The 23,354-nt window shown below is 43.2% G+C and overlaps 1 protein-coding gene and 1 long non-coding RNA gene across 3 annotated transcripts in view; both read right to left on the reverse strand.

The window, feature by feature from the left end:
- LOC109837010 lies at positions 15,072 to 16,898 on the reverse strand. Of its 2 annotated transcripts, XR_002246149.1 has the most exons (5): positions 16,853 to 16,898; positions 16,708 to 16,772; positions 16,022 to 16,070; positions 15,511 to 15,567; positions 15,072 to 15,430 (listed from the first exon to the last, which is right to left on the reverse strand). It is a non-coding gene; the product is annotated as an uncharacterized LOC109837010 (long non-coding RNA). The 2 variants fall into 2 exon arrangements; XR_002246148.1 differs by having other exon boundaries at positions 15,511 to 16,070.
- The window catches only part of LOC109837008, a 22,817-nt gene continuing 18,958 nt past the window's right edge, over positions 19,496 to 23,354 (reverse strand). The window contains exon 5 of the mRNA XM_020405086.1: positions 19,496 to 19,728. The gene's annotated coding sequence lies outside the window, so the exon portion shown is untranslated. The remainder of the gene's footprint in view (positions 19,729 to 23,354) is intronic.

A 23,354-nucleotide genomic window follows, 5' to 3' on the forward strand; every position in this document is an offset into this window, starting at 1 on the left:
TGTTCGTCGCCCCCTTCTTGTACCTAATAATGATGTTGAAAGCCATCAAATAGGACATCCACTTCATGTACTGTGCCTGTTGTAGCTTAGTCTAGGCATGTAAGAACTCCAACGGCTTATGATCCGAATGCACGACCACCTCCTTCCCTAACAAGTACACCCTCCAATGCTTAATTGCTTGATATAGCGCATAGAACTCCTTGTCATAAGTTGGGTAAAACTTCTCAGAATGGTATTCCACTGGTTTCCCATCCTGAATCAACACCGCGCCCATCGCATAATTAGACGCGTCGGTCTCTACCTCGAAAGTCCGCTGCAAATTCGGCAACGCCAACACTGGTGCCTCCGAGATCTTCCTTTTTAGCAACTGAAAAGCCTCCTCATGCGTCTTTCCCCACTCAAACTGAGCTTTAGCCTTTGTGAGGCCATGTAACGGTGCCGCATAAGTCAAAAAATGTCGAATGAACTTGCACAAATACTGGCAAGCCCCCATGAAGCTCCTCACCTCAGTCACTGTCTTCGGCGTCGGCCACTTTGTGATCACCTCCACCTTGCCTGGATCTATCCTCCGCTGGCCCTTCCCTACGATGAAGCCGAGATACACCAACTCGTCCTTCCCGAACTCGCACTTTTTCCCGTTGAGCTTCAGCTGTCCGTCCTGCAACACTTCAAATACCTTCTCAACATGAACGAGATGCTCCTTCCAAGTCCTGCTGTACACCAAGATATCATCAAGGTAAACTATCACAAAATCCTCTATAAAGGGTCGCAACAAATCATTCATAAGCCTCATAAAGGTAGCCGGAGCATTGCACAATCCAAACGGCATCACCAACCACTCGAACAGGCCTTGCTTGGTCTTGAACGCAGTCTTCCAAGTGTCTTCCTCCCGAATCCTCACCTGATGGTAACCAGACTTCAAATCCAGCTTCGTGAAAAACCTCGCTCCCTCCAACTGGTCCATAAGATCATCGATCCGCGGTAATGGGTAGCGATTCTTGATTGTGATCTTGTTGAGTGCCCGATAATCTACGCACATGCGCCAACCTCCATCCTTTTTGGGCACCAACAACACTGGTGACCCGCAAGGCGAACAACTTGGCACAATCACTCCTGTCTCCAAGAGCTCCTGAACTTGCTTCTTGATCTCCTCGGACTCTAGTACTGATGTGCGGTATAGGCCTATGTTAGGTAAGGAACTCTCCCCGGTCAACATAATCTCATGCTCTACACCTCTACGCGGTGGTAGCCCCGTGATCTCCGAAAATAAGTCCGCATACTTGGCCTTTAACCTTTCAAGATCTCCCTCCTGAAGCTTGCTCAAGACGGACAAGCACATCCTACTCAGTTGCTCTTCATACGGCCGAATGAACAATAAAACGAACTTCCTGCCCGCGTTCACCAACCTCTTAGCCTGAGTCACTATCACCAAGCTCGTCTCCTGTGGAAGAGATGCCGAACGAAAAATGAATTGCTCGCCATTCTTAGTGAACGTATACTTTTGGGCTCGCCGATCATATACTGCGTATCTATCCCACAAATAAGGATTGCCCAAAATAACTTGGCAAACATCTAACGGAACCACGTCGCATGTGACCTCGTCAATATACGACTCGTGGAGTGCAAATCTGAATGAACACTGGTTCACTACACTCAATCCCGCCTCCTTCTGAATCCACCCTAATGGATAGGGCTTTGGATGCTTCACCGTCTTCAATCCCAGCTTCTGTACTAATGCCTCAGATATCAGATTTTTCTGACTCCCTGGATCTACAATAGCATCCACTAAGCTGGTCTTGACCTGCAATTTCAGAACAAAGAGCTGCTCCCTCGGGTCGTCATCTTCGGATCTAGATCGCGCGGTGGTCCACGGCAAACAACCCCGGCGCAGGCAAAGAACCCACAAAGCGAGCGACCGCAAAACAGGAGCTCGCGATTCGTTCGACACAAAAGGAGAAAAGTTGTAATCTTTGTTTATTTTTATTTGATTTTCGTTGTAACCGGATCTTATAAAAAGACCGGATCTTTTGTAACTCAAAAAGTTGTAACTCAAGATGACAATGGAATCAATAACAAAGAAAGACACGAATTTTCCAGCGAACAATCTGGCGACCACAGTGGGAGCCACCGATCTCGCTGCCGAGATCGGAGCGTCGCAGCCGCGGATCTTGATCCCAGTCGTGGAGGAGGTCGAATACGAGTTCGATCAGACCAAGTTCGAGGAATACCTTTCATCCTCGTCTAGATCAACCTCCCCCCGCAAGTCCAAGAAGTCCAAGTTCTCTTCCAACAGAAAGGTGCGTTGGTACGAAGAAGTTGAAGCTACCAACGACGACCTCATCTCGATTGACGCCAAAGTTGCGTCAGATGAGGCTCCACCAATCTCCAACCAGATCAAGCTGGTTCCAACCAATTCCTCCGTCACCAAAGGAGCGGTGACTCTCTCAAAGAGAGCCCGCCAAAGGCAACGCCAACGCTTGGCCAAACAATTCGCCAAAGCGATGGAGTCCACCGACGGAGTCCGCTACAACGCGGGTCTGAAGAACAAGAGAGGCAAACAGCCTCAACAACAGATGAACGGCGCCTCTTCCAAGCCGCCAACAATGGAATGGGTCCGTGTCAAACGGAATCGTTCGACGCTGGAAGAACGCATCCGCAAACGCCGCGCACTATCAGCGCAGGCACGGGCTCAAGCCGAAGAAGCCCGTAGAAAGTTGCAGAAAGAAGTGGCCAAGAAGCCGCCACCAACTCGCAAAGTTTGGAGGCCAAAGTCTGAAGCGGCAATTCAGGCTAAGGAGCAACCTTTGCAGCCTCCAACCAAAATTCAACCTCCGGCGAACCCAGCTAAGTCGCCGAGAATTCCCATAGCTACTCCGGGAGATCATGCAGAATCCTCCCGAAGAAGAAAGCCAGTCTTGGAGCGCCTCGGTCCAATTCCCGATGAGCGAAGCAAAGCTCCGATCCAAGAACGTTTGGGCCCACTAAGAAAACCCCGAACGAATCAACACGCTGGGGGTCACCGCTACCTCCAACATGACAAGGAGCTCAAGGCAACTGCGCGCGCTAATTTGCGCATTGAGGTCCAAGAGCCCGCTGAGAATTCACGCCCAAAAAGGCATGTCTCAAGGCGCGTGACTCTTGAAAGTCCAAGGAAGGCAATTCGCCCTCAGATGGAAACATTATCATCTGATAGTGATAATGTTATACCTGAGAAGTCGTGCCCACACACGATAGGTTACTCCGACTGTCAAAATGACGAGTTGTACTATCGTGCTGGGGGTACGAACAAAACAAGAAAAAGAAGCCCTCAAGGGCTCGAAACTCAGTGCCCATGTGCCAAGCTCATTCGGGTAGTACTGTCTCAATGCAACTGCATCAAGGGAGTCCCCGAGAGAATTTCAGTGTTCGAAAGGCTCGGCACCGAAACGCCAAAACCAAGGTATAGGCGTTTCCGGCAAAGAAGAACGGTGGTTAAAGACGGAGAATTTCCGAGGGTCACCGCCAACATGACCAGCAAAGAGACATCGACACAGATTGATCTCAAATCGTTTCTGGAAGCGTCCCGGCGTGTAACCCGTCTGCAGTCCGGAGCCATCGCACGAGGAACTTATGGTAGGGTTCGGACAAGATTGCCTTCGGAAGATGAAGAATCGGATTCCTGCTCTGCTGTCGCATCGGACAATACAGTGTCCAGCGAAGGACAACCCCGCGAGTCATTTATGATAAGCGCGGAAGAAATGGCCAAGATGCTTGAAGACGCTTTGGCTAAACAGAAAGAAAGTTTCAAGTTTGAGATGCAGATGGCCATGCAGACTATGAGAGAGATGCATGAGCAACAAATCCAGGCGTTCAGGAACCAACAAGGTGAACCAAGTCACCGTAATCAGGTTGTTCAGGAAGAAGAGCACACGGATAGGGATGGAGCTCACAATGCCAATAACCCTCCCGTCAATGCAGGGGGTGGTAATGAGGATGCCAACGAGGATACAAGTGAAGACTTGAAGATCAAAGATCTCGAGAGCAAAATCAACACATTGATCTCCGCTCAAGAGACGAAGAAAACAGGCATTCCCTGTCCATACCCACGAGAATGGGAATCGATCCCCTATCCGGCGAAGTTCAGTTTAATCAACTTCACGCCGTTCGATGGGAAGGGTTCCCCCACTCAGCATTTGATTTATTTCAAATCGCACCTGGGTATTATTTCCGGCAATGAGCCTCTGATGGTGCGGTCATTCGTCGGCACTCTTCGCGGAGCCGCCTTCGATTGGTACCGCCGCCTCAAGCCAGGAAACGTGAACAGCTGGGATGACATGGAGACCAAGTTCCTGGCCAACTTCTTCGACGACGACACCGAGATATCTATCGGATCGTTGCTCGACGAGAAACAAAAGGACGGGGAGTTAGTCGACACCTTCGTCAAAAGGTTCCGGAACAAAGCGATGAATTGTCGGGACCCGATCACCGAGGAATTCATTCTCCAGACCTGCCATAATAATCTGTCCTTGGATGTGTTGGAAGCAATGGGAACAGCACCGTCTGACACTTGGAAGGATCTGAAGGTGCGCGGTGAACAAGCCGAACGCTTCCTCCGAAGGAAGAAGGCCGAGAGGAACCGACCGACAGTTAATCCGCTCAACTCAAACTTCGCCTCTCGTGGTAAGGGCAAGGCACCTGCATGGTGGTGCTAATCAAGCGTCACAACAGCAATCCCGAAGGCAGCAAAAGACTTCGGGTCCGAGACTCCAAAGAGAGTATTCCTTCAAGGACGAAGACGTTCCAGCCATCTTCGAATCCCTCCTTGGAAGCAACAGGATCAAGTTATCACCTATCACAAATCAGGAGGAAGCTGACAACACTACGGACCCAAAGTACTGTGCATACCACAGGAGGGTCGTTCATCCCACCAATGATTGCTTTACTCTCAAGAATAGCATTCAAACCTTGGTTGAAGCCGGCGTCATATCGCTAAGGTAAGCCAATTGAGAACGGCAAGACTCCAAAGAGTATACGAGTATAAACTGTTTCTCCATCCTCCAACAGGTGCATGAGGTTAAACTGTTCCCTACATACTCCAATAGATATATGAGTCTAAACTGTTTCCCACTTTTGACGGGAAGTTCCTGGAGAATATTACGCTAATATTCTTAAGGATAACCCGGTCAGGTAACTGAGAATAATGTCCATACCCTGTTTTGCAAAGGAAGTTGTGGGTGGATGATTCATGTAACGGGAAGTTCCCAAAAGAAATCCATATAGTGTATTCTTAGGGATAACCCGGTCACCACAGCAAGGTAATGAATAAGAAACTCTCATTCAAATTCTCACCACTCTCATTGCTAGAGTCTGGACATAATATTCAGAATTGGTCAAACCTTTCTACAGTTAGGACCAAAACCAAAACCCCCTCTCGATTCCCCCAATGAACGAGAGGTCCACAAATCGAGCGATCAAACCTTCCTACAGTTAGGAGCGTCTCAAACCTCCCAATTGGTCAAACCTTCTTACAGTTAGGACCACAGTCAAAATCCCCTCTCGATTCCTCCAATGAACGAGAGGTCCACTTTCAAATCGAGTGATCAAACCTTCCTACAGTTAGGGTCATCTCAAACTCCTGCTTGGTCAAACCTTCTTACAGTTAGGACCACAGTCAAAATCCCCTCTCGATTCCTCCAATGAACGAGAGGTCCACTTTCAAATCGAGTGATCAAACCTTCCTACAGTTAGGGTCACCTCAAACTCCTGTTTGGCCAAACCTTCCTACAGTTAGGGTCAAAACCATAATTCACTCTCGATAAACGAGAAATTCATCTTTAGTTCGGTAATCAAACCTTCCGACAGTTAGGGTTATCCGAATCTTTTCGATTCTCTGAGTGGAGATCCCACTCTTAGTTTCACCTTTCCGGATTCTGGGGGTGGAGATCCCACCTCGAGTCTCCTTTCCAGCTGAAGATAGAATATAAAATTCTTCTTCTTCAGTGTCGGGAGATAGAATATAAAATTCTTCCTCTCCCATTTCGGGTTCGTCTTTTCCCCAAGAGAAGACGCCAACCTTTTTCAAAAAATTTGTTAATTTAGGATTCATCTTAGGAAGTTTATCCCGAATCCTAAGCAGGGATAAGTCTGCGCCTAACACGCGCTGCCGGTTTAGTCTTTTTCCGTAGAAAAAGACACCAGAGTTCGATTCTGGGGTATTCTATCCTGAAACCTAAGCAAGGATAAGTCTGCGCCTAACCCGCGCTGCCGGTTAGTTCTTAACCGTTGAAAAGAACATCCGTCCACATATTCAACATTGTGGCAGGTTGTTATTAATAACACCAAAATCCATGCCTTACACGCATGGGGAATTTCATCCTGAATCCTAAGAAAGGATATGCCGACGCCTAACACGCGTCGCCGGTTTAGTCTTTTACCGATTGAAAAAGACACCAGAATACCAGTCTGGGGTATTTTTATCCCGAAGCCTAAGTAGGGATAAGTCAACGTCTAATACACGTTGCTGGGTAGCCTATTCCCATGACAACGGCGAAGTCTATGTATTCAAAGTCATAGCAACAAGTCTTAGAGGATTCAGTCTCTAAGCACAACGTTACATGCGGAACGGATTTAGACAATTCGCATGCTAGCCCGACTCAAACGGTAGTCGGTAAAGGCTAATCAAATCCGTTAAAGGCTTGGGGTTAGCCAAAAATCCTAAAGTCAACGCCTAACACGCGTCGCCGGGTAGTCTATTCCCGTGAGAATGGCGAAGTCTACGTATTCGAAGTCGTAGCATCAAGTCTAAGGGAGTTCATTCCTTTAGCACAACGTTACATGCGGAACGGATTTAGACAATTCGCATGCTAGCCCGATTCAAACGGTAATTGGTAAAGGCTTATCAAACCCGTTGAAGGCTGGGGGTTAGCCAAAAATCCCAAAGTCAACGCCTAACACGTGTCGCCGGGTAGTCTATTCCCGTAAGAAAGACGAAGTCTACGTATTCAATATCGTAGCAATAAGAGCGTTAACTCTCTTAGCACAACGTCACATGCGGAACGGATTTACATAATCCGCATGCTAGCCCGACTCAAACGGTAGTCGGTAAAGGCGCATCAAACCCGTTGATGGCTGAGGATTTGCCAAAAATCCTATAAATACGAAAGTCACTGACACTCAAACGGTAGTCGGTAAAGGCTCATCAAACCTGTTGATGGCTGAGGGTTTGCCAAAAATCCTATAAATACGAGAGTCACTGACGCATCAGCTTCATTAGTTGGTCTCGTGATTTGAGCATCCAACGACATTCGAAACCTAAGGTTAACGCCGGACAACGCGTAACCCTAGGTCAACTCCAGTCAACGCGTTGCGACCCAACAGTCAACGCGTAACCCTAGGGTCAACGCCGATCAATGCGTTGCAATGAAAGAATCATTACTCCGAAAAGTATACGAGTATAAACTGCTTCTTAATACTCTAATAAGGTATATGAGTATAAACTGTTTCCTATTTTTGGCTGAGAAGTTCCTGGAGAATATTTTTCTAAATATTCTTAAGGATAACTCAACAACACTACGCCGGACAACGCGCCGCATATATGGACTCAACAATCGATGGTCAGTTTTATGTTGAACCAACAAGCACGAGCTAAATCAAGAATCGACTTCAAGTTCAAAATTCCGACAACGGTCAGACAATAAATGCAGCACCGGAATCCTTACAGACATTCGACAAAGCACCGAACAGCCTGGGAGACTGAAGGAATCAAGAACGGAAGCCACTCCAAATATCCCGTCTTAACCAATCGAAGAATGGGACAATCATATCCAAAGTATTCCAGACTCTTCTATAAAAGAACGAGGCTGAAATACTTTGGAGGGGGTATCTGTAGGCGTATAAAACTGCCTATATGTCCCTTAACACAGCTCGACAACGCCGATTCGACGAACCGACCATCGGGCGACGTATGCAGACACGATTATTAGTCCACAACGCCGAAGCCAAGTGATACGCGACGAAGCACATTAACGAGGCTACGAAGCTAATGAACCGCACGCAAACAACGGAATAAATCCACTCGCGTGCGGAATCAAGCTAACGGTTTGAAGAGTCAACGAGTCATCCAACCAAGGGCGGATTCGGATGAATCACGACCGAATCAAGATCGGTTTCGGACTCGAACTCAGAAGTGGATTTACTGCCAAAACAGGAATCGGATCTACTGCCAAATCAGATCAACAAATCAGAGTCTAAGTCAACCAAAAAAAACGGATACAACGACAAAACGACGGAACCCAAACACCCTGAGGGGCTCGGCCGAAACCGAACCACTTCAGGGTGGCTCGGCCCAAGCCGAGCCACCCCAGGGTGGCCGGCCACTTGTGGCCGAGCCACCTCAGCCCAGATCTGTGCCTAGGCACAGATCTGGGTGCCTATAAATAGGCCAAGGGTGGTTCATTTGAAAAGGTTGGATTTTTTGGAGGCGAAGCCCTGCTGGATTGAAGACTCAGATCTAAAAATATTATTTCCTTGGTGAAATAATATCCGTCATACTGCGTAGATCCGACCGGATCTAGATCTCGCGGTGGTCCACGGATAAACCCCGGCGCAGGCAAAGAACCTACAAAGCGAGTGACCGCAAACAGGAGCTCGCGATTTGTTCGATAAAAGGAGAAAGTTGTAATCTTTTTCTTTATTTTTGATTTCGTTATAACCGGATCTTATAAAAAGACCGGATCTTTGTAACTCAAAAAGTTATTATTTAAAGATAGCAATGGAATCAATAATAAAGAAAGACACGATTTTTCCCGCGAACAACAGGCGAGCTCTTCGCCTCCATCTCGTCCGCAGACGAGATCGTCCACCTCGCCTCGCCTCACCTCATCTCCGCCTCGCCGTCGTTGGAGGAGGTATGTTTTTCTACAAATCTCCACCTCGACGAAGTTTTCCCAAAACTGAGCCGACACCGACCACACCAAATGCCTCACTTGTTGCGTCCAATACGTCATGGCAACGGACTCATGACAACGGACTACATCCACACCAAGTCGAGACCCAAACGAGAGTGCAAACACTCACGCAAAATAACAGTGTCTACTCACCAAATTGGCTGCATCAAAACTGACTGCCTACGTATCCTTTTGCCCAAGAAATCAAGCCTTCACATAGTTCACCCAATGGCCACCAAAGGCCCTCAATCCAAAAGAAGAGTTCTCAACTCTTCACCAATACCAACATCCAATGTACGACTGATAGCATCACCAACGGCTCCAATCCGACATGATCCAAACACCTCCACCTGAGGTGAACCAATGGCCGTATTCAAGCTATATCCACCAGCTACACTCGGAGCTACCAACTCATCATCCGCATCTGAATCCAAATGACTCTCACGCTGTGCCACCTCAACCGGAACCCCAATTAATGCAGAATGATCTGGAGTATGTGGAGTAAGCTCCACCCAATATGGAGTAGCATCACCCTCCACCCGCTGCGATATACCACTGATCTGATCAATACTCTCTACCTGCCGAGAGTCCAAAGTGATATACCTACTCTGACCAAACTCAGAAGCCCTCAACTGATAGCCAAAAGAGCCTCTGAATCCCAAATGTGCAATAAGATCCAATCTCACATCTACGATGTGACCAAGTGCTAGGTAGCCAAATATCCGACGCCAACCAAAATCTGAAGCAGCTCCACTTGATCTAACAATATCTAACGCAGCAGTCGGCAACCTCATAAGATAGCCCAAACGTGTAGAAGCCTGAATACCAAATCCACTGCTCGACAACCAACGCCGATCCTCCTCCAGAAAGGAACAGCACACAGAATTCGCCATCTCATCTCGTTGCCCCACTGTCTCCTCTCCTATGAAGTGTCTCCAACTGCCATGAGCGTGGCACAAATGCAAGAAAGAACCACTACTAGAATTAGTACGACGGGTAAACTTTCTGCCCATACACCTCCTCCAACTGTTGTGGACTACTAGGGCTTTAATACAACGGGACTTGGTTGCAACCCATAAATACCTAGTATAATCCCCAACATAGGAAACAAAGTACTGATTACCTCCTAATGATGCATCCATGAAAGGCCCCCGAATGCCTGACTGAACACCTCCAATAAGACCACTCAATCGATGGATAGAAGTGTTAGACTCAACCTCGGTCTTCTCGCTCATCCCAATGTGCTCAAAGGACTTCAAACTGTAGGTCAAAGCACTTCTCAAGAAACAATGCACGACATAACTAATCAAATACCACAGCATCAAACAATGACACAGTCTAGGCCCAAAGAAGTCGTCAGCTCTCTATCAACCACCGTGCTTCCAAGCAAATAATACAAATTGCTCTTTCTGACGTCCTTCATCACAATCATGGACCCCAATGTGACCTTTAAACGTGCATCCGCCAAGGTCACTCTATAGCCGGTTACCTCTAAAGCTCCAAGTGAAATGATGTTCTTCTTCAACTGAGGAACGAACCTCACTTCATCCAACTCCTGAATCACCCCGTCACTCATTCGAATACGAACGATACCAATACCACCAATAGGGCATTCGTGATCATTATCCATGAGCACGACGTTCCCTCTTTCCAACTCCTGAAAGCTGGAGAACCAATTCCTATTAGGGCAAATGTGGTCAGAGGCACCCGAATCCAACATCCACCCAGTGGAGTCGGCAATACAAACTGACGGGAGTGCAGATAATGAGTAGCCCGAAGAATCCGAATCTGAATTGTCGCCCCTAGCCTTGGTAACATTCACCTCTAAAGCTTGAATAGCTTTCCCCTTATTCTTCCCGGCTCGATCATTCAACTTTGGGCATTCAGCTTTCCAAATCTTCTTTACAAAAGGCACACTGGTTCCTACGAACTCCAGAATGTGCTCCTCTAGACTGTGACATCCTACCTCGGTTTGGACTCTTTGTTCTTGCGACCAATGCCCCCGCTACCGGCTCGACTGAAGCCTCTTTATCATTCTTTCAAAGCTGATAATTCACAAGTGCAGCGGTGACCTCACTATACGAAAGAGATGCATTCCCATGAATAAGAGTAAGGACGAAGGTCTCATATTTTCCTCGTCAGGTAAGGAACTCAACAACAATAACACATTGTCATCATCTTCAATCATCACATCTACATTCGTCAAATCCACAAGAAGCTTCGTGTAGTGGTTCATGTAATCACTAATGGAGGTCCCCTTCTTCAATTAGAAGCGATAAAACCCCCTCTTCAAATGCAAGCGATTTTTAACGCTCTTCGTCAAATACTTGCTCTCTAGGATCTCCCAAATCTTCTTAGCTGATGTCTCATTCATCACATCATATTTTAGATCTTGAGTGAGACAAGACCTAATCACACCACACGCCGTTCTATTCATTTTCTTCAAAACCTTCTCATCAATGTCGGCCGGTTTCCCGTCCAATTCCAAACGTATCTTCTAAATTTTACGCATTTAGCGTATCCAAGATTTCGTATCGCCAAAGTCTAAAATTATTTGTGCCATCGAACTTCTCCACATCTATCTTCATAGAATGGATACTTAAATTTTGGACGGTCTTCACACTAGAAGAACCCTTCTCACTTTTATCTTTCCCGGTCATATATCTCAAAGCACCCAATAAACAATTGCGGAACAAACAAGAAATAGATCCAACTTGAACAAAGATAGAATTTTTACCACAAAGATTCCACATTTATCACCAACCGAAGCTCTAGATGAACTTCCCAACTGATCTACTCTTCCAAAAAGCCCAAGCGTTGCCCGAAGCTCTGATACCACTTGTTGGGAAAACCCCTTACTATGCCGAGATCCAAACAACCGCCGAGAGAAGATAAACAACACACCAAAGATAGCACAAACACAAGATACACTAGATTTTACGTGGTTCAGCAACTTTGCATACGTCCACGGGAGCGGCACGATTAATTTCTTATTAATAACAATAAATTACAAATAAGAGAGGATCTCAAACTTGAGATCTCTCAAACAAATAGCAGGTGATTTTAATCTAAAATCACCGCTCAAATACTCTCTCTTAACTACCCCAAAGAAAACCCCCAATTCAATTCGCCAAACTCCTCTTCTCAATTAATGAGTACATGACAAATGGGCTAAACAAATGCAGAGAGAGAACAGAGCCCAACAATCAAACGGAGGGAGAATAAATTCTCCACCTCCCCAACTCACGCTCTCTTTCTCTCTCTGCTCCAAATCGCCGCCGCCACAAAAGGGGGTTTCACTGCCGCTCCGCCGCTCCGCTTCTGCACGAGAATAGGGTTTCCCTTTTATAGGGAAACCCTAGGGCAATCGAGCTCAACAGCTGGAGCCAGCTGTTCTCCCCTCGCAGGCGAGCCCGACTCCTCAACAGGCGAACTCCAATCTCGCCTTCACAGATCTCGCCTGTCGCCCGTAGCTACACAAATCTTGCCCGCAGGCGAGTTCCCTCGCTTCCTCGATCTCGCCAGCAGGCGAGCTCTTCGCCTCCGCGTACAGGCGAGCTCTTCGCCTCCATCTCGTCTGCAGACGAGATCGTCCACCTCGCCTCGCCTCATCTCCGCCTCGCCGTCGGAGGAGGAGGTACGTTCTTCTACAAGCAGCGGTTTTTGATTTCTACCTAAAAGCAATTAAGATTTACCACTTGCAGCAGCAGTTTTTGATTTCTTCCTTCGTGCCATGAGCAATAATTAAGGTCACTACATGCTCTACTAATTTACGTTTTTTTTAGTTGCAGCAGTCCAATTTTAGAATTTTTATTGCACTATTTTATTTTGTTGCTAATTATATTATTCTGGTTTATGTGTGACTGATTTATTCTACTCATGATTCAGATATTATTGATTTGTAGTAAGCACTGTTTAGTTTATAGCTGTAAATCAATTCAATTAAAATTAAACATCCAGCTTTGCCATGTATACCAACTATAACATCCGCCAATTGAGTATGCTGGTGATAACTCTCACCCAAATTGCCCGCTCAACCCACCCGTTGCATTGCGCACCCATACAGATGGGATTTTCTATCGGGTGCCCAAGGGCACCCGATAGCAGAGGGGAGAGAGAGGGAGAGAGATTAATGGCAATACAGGGCGGCCCATGCAATCATTGGTAGCCCCCCCCCCCCCCCCCCTCCATTAAATCTCTATCCCTTTTCTCTCCTTGCTATCGGTGCCTTGGGCACCAAAATCCGATTTACTTAAATGGGTCATAATTGTAATTGTTATTTTCCTATTTTCATGGGGTTGCTTTTGTTAAATTCGAAGGACTTGTTAGACACAATATTTGGTTTTCTTACCGAACGCGTTGTTAAATTTGACGGGTCTTGTGAAATAAAATTGTGTCTTTTGTCATAAAAGAAGTTAATATTGAACAGGATTCACTTATTATCATTCTCTGACGCAAACTGTGAGATAATTATTGAGAAGCTAGTATACAATACAAATTGCGAGATAATAATAGTTGAGAAGCTAGTCCAAAGGGGTAAATGATAGGGCTCTAAACGGTAGTTTTGCGAAGTAAATTTGCATGGGACTGAAGGAGAAAAAAAAGTTACCGGAACACAAATCAAAGCGCAATTACTGAAGTGAGATATTCAAGTTATTAAATTCGGTGGTCGCAAAAACACCAGATGCCGATGGCTAGAGACAAGAGATGGAGTAGTTGTATGGGGGCGAGATTAAAGACATCCTGCGTTAAAACGGTTTTAAGAGGCTGAAGTTTAACTGGAAGATGGAAGGTCATTTATTTTCTCTAAAAAGAAAAATTCCCCAAGGACCCAAAATATGGGACAAGTGAGGTGTCCCCCTCCTATTGGATAATGAGTTGGTCATCGGCCAACTCATTATCCAATAGGAGGGGGACACCTCACTTATCCCTCCTATTGGTCCCATATTTTGGGTCCCTGTAGCAAAGCTCCTCTAAAAATAATTCTTTCTTTAATTTTCAACATCTATTACCAAATCCACCCTTTTAGTTCACAACTCGTCATGTGCCATGTCCCGTGGCCCTATAATTCGGGTCCAAAAAGAATTACTCAATTATTCTTCAACTTCAAAGTATGTATGAGGGGTGAACGCGGGACAGAACTCAACGACTGCTGTCATTATCATTTACTCACCGACGTCTAGCTCCACAAGAGGCAGCATTACGGTGCAGTCAGGGGCGCAGGAAACTGCATCGCGTCCTGCCCAGCAATATTCGATGCCTCGTCTTCTCCTCCAAGGATGACCTTCGTACGTCCTTTCGGCCACAGCGGCACCACCAGTAGATTTTATTCAGTGGAGTCATTGGATGGCGATCTGCTACAGATATGGAGGCATGACAGTTGGGTAAAACCCGATGAGGCCTACGATGGGCCTGTGTACGAGACCCAGAATTTCACAATGTTCAAGCTCGACCGGAAACTATTTTTAGGGGATAATCGTTCGATGCTGCTCAAGACTAGGGATTTGCCTGGATTGAAAGAGAACTGTATTTATTTCACAGAGGGAGAGACGGAACAATACCTTGGCCATCGACGCATTATATGAAGGACGGGACTATTGATCCTCCATATCCTCGCGAATCGCCTATAAGTCGCTTGACTTGGCCACCTCCCGCATGGTTAACGCCACTTCCGTCCTAGGAGTGTGTTCATTCTGTTCTTCCGTGGTGTGGTTAGCAACTTAGCGGCAATCGAAATTATTATATAATTGTATACACTAGTAGAAAACAGGGCATTGGCGACGGGGAAATCCGTCACCAATGCCCCAAAATCCGTCACCAATACATATTGGTGACGGAAATGGATCTGTCGCCAATAAATCCGTCGCCAATAAAGGCTATATGTGTATTCTCGTATGGGAGGTTATCGGAAAATTATTTTTTTTTCGTAAATATATACATTGGTGACGGATTTCCCCGTCACCAATGCACATTGGCGACGGTATATCCGTCGCCAATGTTTTAAACATTGGCGACGGATATCCCGTCGCCAATGTGCATTAGCAACGGGAAAATCCGTCGCCAATGTATATATTTACGCAAAAAAATTTAATTTTCCGGTAACCTCCCATACGAGAATACACATATAGCCTGTATCGACATCAATTCAATGATAATATTTAACAATATATCATAAAATCAACCATGATATACATTCACATTCCAAATGAATACTCATCCAATTTCATCCGTCAATCCACAATATCGAACAATACTCATCATATAATCACAATCATAATACATCTCGCATGCTCAAATAATATTCATTCACTACGCAATAAAATCACAAATATATTACATATAGGTAAAATTCAAGTCATAATATGTCTTCACACAATTGAAAACTACATATAATCAAGTATCACTCATTCCTCGTCATCGTCGTTGTCAGCATCTCTGTTATCAGCGTCGTCTGCATTAGAACATCGTATCGTACTGCTGCTCTCTACGAGAGTAACTCATCTAACCTGAAAGATTATCACTCCACATAAGATATATATATACCAAAAATGTCATAATAAATACATATATGTCACGTCATATATACCTCTCCACCACCATGAACTTCATGCTCGTCAAACACCATGAACATTTTTGGTGCATCCTTGTCAATTTAATACATATCAGTGAAGATTGACAACAGGATCTACATGACTAAAACAAGGCCACCATATGCATGCCAAATTCATGCACTCTCTTTATTAAAGAATTGTTCCAAGCAATGAATTTGATAACATTATAAAAGGTGGCCGTAATGCCCTTGCAAGTCACTATTCAAGTCTGCATCACCCAATTGCAGACAACCAAAAGAATAGAATATAAATTTACTCGAGACTCCTGAGGAATTTATAAAGCTATAGTAAGAGATAAGAGAGAGATGTATGTTTTCTTTTTCCCCCCTTTCTCTGAATCCTTTGGGCATAAGGAGAATTTGAATCCCACAACTATTTCTCAATCACAATAGGCTTTTACTGCTCTAACATAGTGGCACTTCCAGTTGTTATATATTCTTCATTATGTGTTATGGTATGAGAAAAAGAAAAGGAGAACATGTTTACCTTCACCATTTAAAAGTATGAAGTCGATCACCATGAGTACTGGGTGGACCTGCAATGAAACAACTCCAATGTGTTCAGTATTTCTCACCGACGCTAAACATCTAATGACATGCCTTGTTGTTTCGAAGCAAATCCTACAGTATAAATTATCTTATGACCATGAGAGAGTACTTGAACACAAGCTTTCAGATTACAGTGTTCAAATTGAATCTACACAAGGGCAAAACTAGAACATCCAATGGCGTAGTTGAAGGACAAATAGGTACTACCCTGAGTATTTGAGCTAACAGTGGTAAAGCATATGGTCCAAAGAAAAGTTAGAATAAGCAACTAAATCATGATCTAATAGTTAATTCTAAAATTATGCATCAGCTCTCGACCAAAACAACTTCACAGTTCACAAACATCTAATGACCGCAAAATCATTGCAATTCATAATTCCATACCACAAATCCATCAAATGATTACTGAAGAAAGGAAGAAGCTCAATTCATTCATATAACTCTTCAAAGATATTGCAATTCATAATTCCAACAGATCGAATTAGTAAAAAGAAACCCCAATTCCTCACGCAAAATAAAGAATCCGTGGAATCAAGGATAGTAAGCAAACAAATTCTTCATAAGATAATTCATTTCTATTATGAAATGCCAAATAAATTAACAAAAACACTTAAAATCGAATACCTGGACCGAACCTTCCTCCAAAAAATCCGAAACTGTTCGATTTTTCCTTGCTTGAAGTATTCTCTCTGCACAAACAACAATGAAACAACAGTTTATAGATTATTACATTCTAAAAGTTTTTAGAAGTAATTGGGCATCTTCCAACCTTTCGATGTCCACAACATGTTTAGCGGCGGGCTTTGTTCTGTGAGGAAGTAATTGGGCATCTTCCAACCTTTCGATGTCCACAACATGTTTAGCGGCGGGCTTTGTTCTGTGAGCATCTCCTAATTTTTTAGTGACAATCCACTCGTTGACTCTCCTGGCCTCTAAGAGGCCTGTAATGGCAGCTTTAAGCCGATGGAACGACATCACATTCTCAAATAGGACTCAGATGATCACTAGATGTAAAGAGCTGTTGTGATAAGGAAGAAAAGTTGTTAATTAATCACCAGTAAATGATTTCAGAGATAAAAGAGTAATTGTTGCCTATAGAATCAATGATTTTTTTTCCTTGGAGTTGCTATCGCTTTGCAGAATGTAATCTTGAAATCATAATCGAGTTCAATTTAGGGTTTAGTGACTGACCGCGATGCTGAGTCGGAGATCGAGAAGGGCCTGCTTGGCTTTGAGGATGCCGAGGATGTCGGAGGCGTCCCTCCTCTTCTGAGAGGGGGCAGGTCTGCTTGGTCGTCGAGGATCTGGTGACGAGCGGGGCGTCGGTGCTTGAGACGGCGACGCTGCTGAGGAGGCTGGGGCTAGAGGTGAGCGACGCGGTGGTGGTGATCGACAGGGAGCAGGGAGGGAGGGAGAATCTGGCGGGGGAGGGGATGGAATAAGGCTGCACAGCCTGGTGACGCTGACGGAGATGGTGGAGGTTTTGGTGAGGAATGGAAAGGCGACAGAGGAGAAGGGGAGGGAGGTCAGGGAATTTGTTTTGAGTGAAAATTTTAGGGGGAATTCTCCCGCCAAATTTTTAGGCCTAAAAACATATTTTTACATATTTATTAATAAGAAGTTTATAATTAGTTTGAAATAATATATGGTCACATACCTGACTCAATGTTTTTTCCATTAGTCATGATAAAATAAGTTACTTGTGGCTTTAATGTTATTGCCAATTCGAATTAAAATGTTTTATATCTGCCATCAACTACAATCTTATGTAAAACAATCTAATGATTACATTTGCCATCAAATGCGCACTTATTTTTAATCTAAACCATATTGATATTTATCACTTACGTATAACAATCCATCATATAAATTTATGTATAACAAACAATATTGTTAATTATTATAGCATTTGTTACTTGTAGTTTGAGTCATAAAGATTTTAAAAACGTATAAAGAACGAGTAAATTAGGTTGTTTGTTACTTTTTCCACACATCTCTCTATTACGTTGTAAAAATCGAAATGATGAGTACATTTTCTCAGACAATAGCAATATATGCGTCTTAAACAATAATAGTAGATGTGTTTCATGAGCCTAGAGGTAGGGGTGGAAGTGAACCAAATAATCAATGAACAGTTTAGTTATTATTCATCTAGTTATTCGATCATTTTTGATTCACTGTCTCATTTAACAATAAATGAAAAGCAGGGGCCAAATAATCAATAATAGTAGATGTGTTTGTATGTTTTATACTCACTCATGCATATTGATAGGGGGACCAATCTTTTGCGTTATTTATTTGGACAAGGACATCGATTTTTTGCATGTGTGCATGACACAATACATATTTATCAATAAGAAGTTTATAATTAGTTTGAAACAACATATCGTCACATACCTTACTCAACATTTTTTGCTCAATGATTTATTTTAAATGGTCATTAGTATCGGGGTAGAATACCTAGGAATAACTTTTCTCAGACAATAGCAATATATGCATCTTAAACAATAATAGTAGATGTGTTTCATGGGCCTAGAGGTAGGGGTGGAAGTGAACCAAATAATCAATAAACTGTTTAGTTATTATTCATCTAGCTATTCGAATCTGCCACCAATGTTCCGTCGCCAATACTTATCGGCGACAGATTCGATCCGTCGGCAATACTTATTTGCGACGGATTCTTTTTGTCGCCAATAAGTATTGGCGACGTATTCGAATTCGTCGTCAATAAGTTTTGGTGACGGAACATTGGTGACGGATCGAATTCGTCGCCAATACTTATTGGCGACGAAACGAATCCGTCGCTAATAAGTATTGGCGACGGATCGAATCTGTCGCCGATAAGTATTGGCGACGGAACATTGGTGACGGATCAAATCCGTCGCCAATACTTATTGGCGACAGATCAAATCTGTCGCCAATAAGTAATAGCGATGAATCAAATCTGTCGCCAATAAGTATTGGCGACGGAACATTAGCGACGGATCAAATCTGTCGCCAATAAGTATTAGCGACGAATCGAATCTGTCGCCAATAAGTATTGGCGACGGAACATTGGTGACGGATCAAATCCGTCGCCAATACTTATTGGCGACGGATCAAATCTGTCACCAATAAGTATTGGCGACGGATCGAATCTGTCCGTCGCCAATACTTATTGACGACGGATCGAATCCGTCGCCAATAAGTATTGGCGACGGATTCGATCCGTCGCCAATGTTTTTCCGTCACCCAAGGTTATGGGCGACGGAAAACATTAGCGACGGATTAAAATCCGTCGCCAATACAAACATTGGCGACGGGAACAATCCCGTCGCCAATATTCCGTCGCTAATGTTTGTATTGGCAACGGATTTCAAATCCGTCGCTAATACCCCGTCACCAATACTCAGTTTTGTATTAGTGATATCATAATGTGCAAATCATTCACTTCCCCATCTTGAGAGGACAAGCAGACGAATGACCGCGTAGCATGATGAAGCTACTGCGCCTAATACAAGTGCGAAGGTGAAGATTTTGCTCGGAAGATTCAAATACTTCTCAATCCTCCTCAGTCCTTTATCGATGACTGGCGGTAGTGCAGCTGCTCCCAGCAAATCTAAATGGTCTTGCAACGTCGTTTCCGGTCCACATCAAGACAATTATCTGTTTCATTACAAATGCGTCATGAGAGTTCTAATTCCTTGATAGAACGCTGTAATGCTCTTCTAAAAATAACAATAACCATTATATCTTTTAGCAAATAGAAAAGATGCGCAATAATCAAAAGATTAGAGCAAGTTCCGCCCTGCAATGTCTACAAGCACAACCATCTAGTAGGGTCTGAGCAGGTTCGTTTCAAACACGTTCAAGGTTGAAATAAGACTAAAGCAGCTTATCATATTGATCTTTGGTCTCATGCTCACATGTTTTTTGGAGCTGAACCTCTGTAAAGAGATATTTCCCATAGAAGTAGATAACTGGCGCTTCTTTCCCAGGATGAAGTCAGATATTCTCCGGAAAAGAAATATGAAAAGTAAGATGCTAACTCCAATATTTAATCCATCTTGACAAATACCTTTAGGCTGCGTTTGGCAAGAGGATAAATGGGGAGTTAAGTGGGTTTAACCCTGCATTAACCTGCCAAACAGAAAAAAATAAGAAGGGTTAACAAACCCGCACGTGAGCCAGTTAGCATGCTTAACCCGTTGTAAGAAAGGATAACTATTTCTCGTAATTAGGCGGAACAAACCTTGTTCCGCCTTCTCACGTGAGGGTAGGCGGTGGAAAATTTTGGGCGATTTTTTCATCCTAAAACGACGACGAGTTCAAAGGCGTACATCGATCTCATCCCGATCTCGACTCCCTAAATCCTAACCCTAAGCCTAGCCTCTCTCTCCCCCAATCCGTCGCAAGCCCGATCTCGAATCATCTTCCTCATGCTTCTCCTCTGAGTCGAAGTTGATCCAGTTCAGCCTCGAGCACGCGCTTGCTGGCGATGGTGATGGATTCTCTCATGCTGGAACCTTTATTGCTCGCCTCAAGTCCTAGAGCCATGGCGGCCAGGTGGTGATCTCCATGAGCTAACCAATTTCATGAATTTTTTTCTTCGAATAATTTGAGTAATTTTGTGTTTTTACTGTAGTAGCGAGCTGAGGTTAAATCTTATGAAATCTACCTACATATTCTTTATTAATCTGTGGAATTATTGTGTCAGATAATTTAAGAACTGTCATGTTTTTGATATGTTTTTGGTCTTTGTTAGTTATGACTATTAATAGTGTAAACATTATTATTGCTGTCAATAGAGGCTTAATAAAGAGAATTTGGATATGTTTTTAAGAAAAAAGTTAAAATTGTTAGTAAAGTAGCTTTGAATTTGGATTGAGTCCAAGATGATGTGAATTGAATTATTGTGAAGACTTATTGTTTTAAGACCAAATGTTGATTTCTTTGTAGATTAGATTGCCCTTTGAATTACCCATCCTCATTTACCACATTTTATCTTAGCAATAATTGATTATTATCTCTTATGTATCAATCCGTAACATGCACAACTCCATAAGGTAGAGTCTGACAGAACACCTGACTGGAAAAATAATTATTAAGTATTAGCTTTGCTTAATTTACCTTCTAGATATTACAATAAAAATATATTGGACTAGACTAACTTCTTACCCTCACTTGTTCATTTCTTAATATCAACCAAAATTGCTGTTCAATTATGACAGGAAACATTTCCATTTTATTTATTTCTGGGGTGAAAAAAATTCTCTAGAGTGATTCATGTTACAACTTGTATATAAAATTGCTATTCAATTACTTTATAAAAGCTTACTGGTTTGATGCATTCTGCCTATTGGACTATGCATATACTTAAACTAGTGTCATCTGTGTCTCTAATTTTAAGGAGCATCACAAGCCTTTCTACATGGTCAGATTGTATTGCGTCGGAATCATTTCACGGAGCATCACAAGCCTTTCTACATGGTCAGATTGTATTGCGTCGGAATCATTTCACAACAAATTGTGTATCAGTTATCCATTACCAGGTTGCAGCAGCAGATTGTATTGCGTCGGAATCATTTCACAACAAATTGTGTATCAGTTATCCATTACCAGGTTGCAGCAGATTGAGAAATTTAAATCTTATTCTTGTGTACCAGGCAAAAAGCATGCACAACTCAAATATACTAAAAAAGACAACCCAAAAGAGTGAAGTTGCAATAAGTTAGCAGGCAAGCAAATCATTTTACCTTTATGAGTTAGTATGTATGCATTATACAGAATCAGGAAGTCTACAAAGAGGTAGACAGAAAATATGCCAAAAAATGAGCTCTGTGCATTAAGCCAAAGTAAATTATTGATAGGTAAATAAACAATTACAAATTACAGACATGAGATTTCTAATGAAATTACTACCATAGGCTTCTTTTGAGCATTTAGGCTGACTTCTCTTGCTCTTTTTTTAGAATGTTTGAGGCTGATACAAATGAATTATCTGGCAAGATAAAATGGGCTTTTCCAGGATAGAAGGCGCTCATGCATTGTTCCATGCAGGAACAAAGGCCTCGATTCATGCCTGTAGTAGTGAAGTACATTTATGCTCTACCTGATGGTTTGGATCAATTGTGGCAGAGGATATCGTGTTCATTTCGGCAGCATTTATGGGAATGTACCCTGTAGCGAACCAGACCATCTTACAACGGAAAAGGATGATCCTGTATTTCAACAAAACACTTTAGCAGAGAATCATGTGCAACTGGGGCATAACTTGAACCTAGATATAGTGTTCTCCCAAGTTGCAAGGCTGGTTTCGTGGGCGCCCAGGCCACCAAGAGGGTGTGTCAGACCTTCTTGTATTTTTTCAATTGCAATGTGGATCTCAGACGAGGAGGTAGCAATGAGAACTGGTTTTCTTTTTGGTTTAAGTGTATTTTGTATTAGTAAGAGCTCCAAAGTATATAGCTCACATGACCTTTTGTATTTACACATACATCAGTGTATTTTGTATTAGTAAGAGCTCCAAAGTATATAGCTCACATGACCTTTTGTATTTACACATACATGTATGGTGTAATGGTTTTGTAAAAGACCTTTTGTATTTACACATACATGTATGGTGTAATGGTTTTGTAAAAGTGAGGGATGTCTCACTTCTGAATCTGCTCACTCTCAAGATGAGAGGCGAAAACATGCAACTTTTTTCATTTAATGATATCTTATTTCCAAACTATCTATGTTAAGTAACTTTTGCTCCTTTTTCTCTCTTGATAATCTCTCATAATATGACTAGCAAATATTTTGCTATGTTAAGTAACTTTTGCTCCTTTTTCTCTCTTGATAATCTCTCATAATATGACTAGCAAATATTTTCTCAAAAAAATATCATTAGCAAGTCTAAGTTGATAATCTCTCATAATATGACTAGCAAATATTTTCTCAAAAAAATATCATTAGCAAGTCTAAGAACCATGAGATTAATCTTCAATAAGGGCATGGAGCTTGATGTGTTTAGTGGAAATTTATAAATCTTCAATAAGGGCGAAAGTGGTATTTTTTTAAAAAATCATGAGATTAATCTTCTTAACCCCTCTTCATTTGCCAAACACAAAGACTTAACTCATTGTCTTAATTATCGTATCCAAACGGGTTTAGAATTTTTTTAATCCTTCACGATGGATTAACTAAATTAACCCTTCTCTTTAATCCCTTCTCCTTAACCCTTTGCCAAACGGGGCCTTAAGGGTTAACTTTTTTAAAACCACCCAATACTGTGGGGTGGTCTAAAC

Source organism: Asparagus officinalis, chromosome 4 (genome assembly GCF_001876935.1).
Source record: "Asparagus officinalis chromosome 4, Aspof.V1, whole genome shotgun sequence".
NCBI classification, from domain to species: domain Eukaryota; kingdom Viridiplantae; phylum Streptophyta; class Magnoliopsida; order Asparagales; family Asparagaceae; genus Asparagus; species Asparagus officinalis.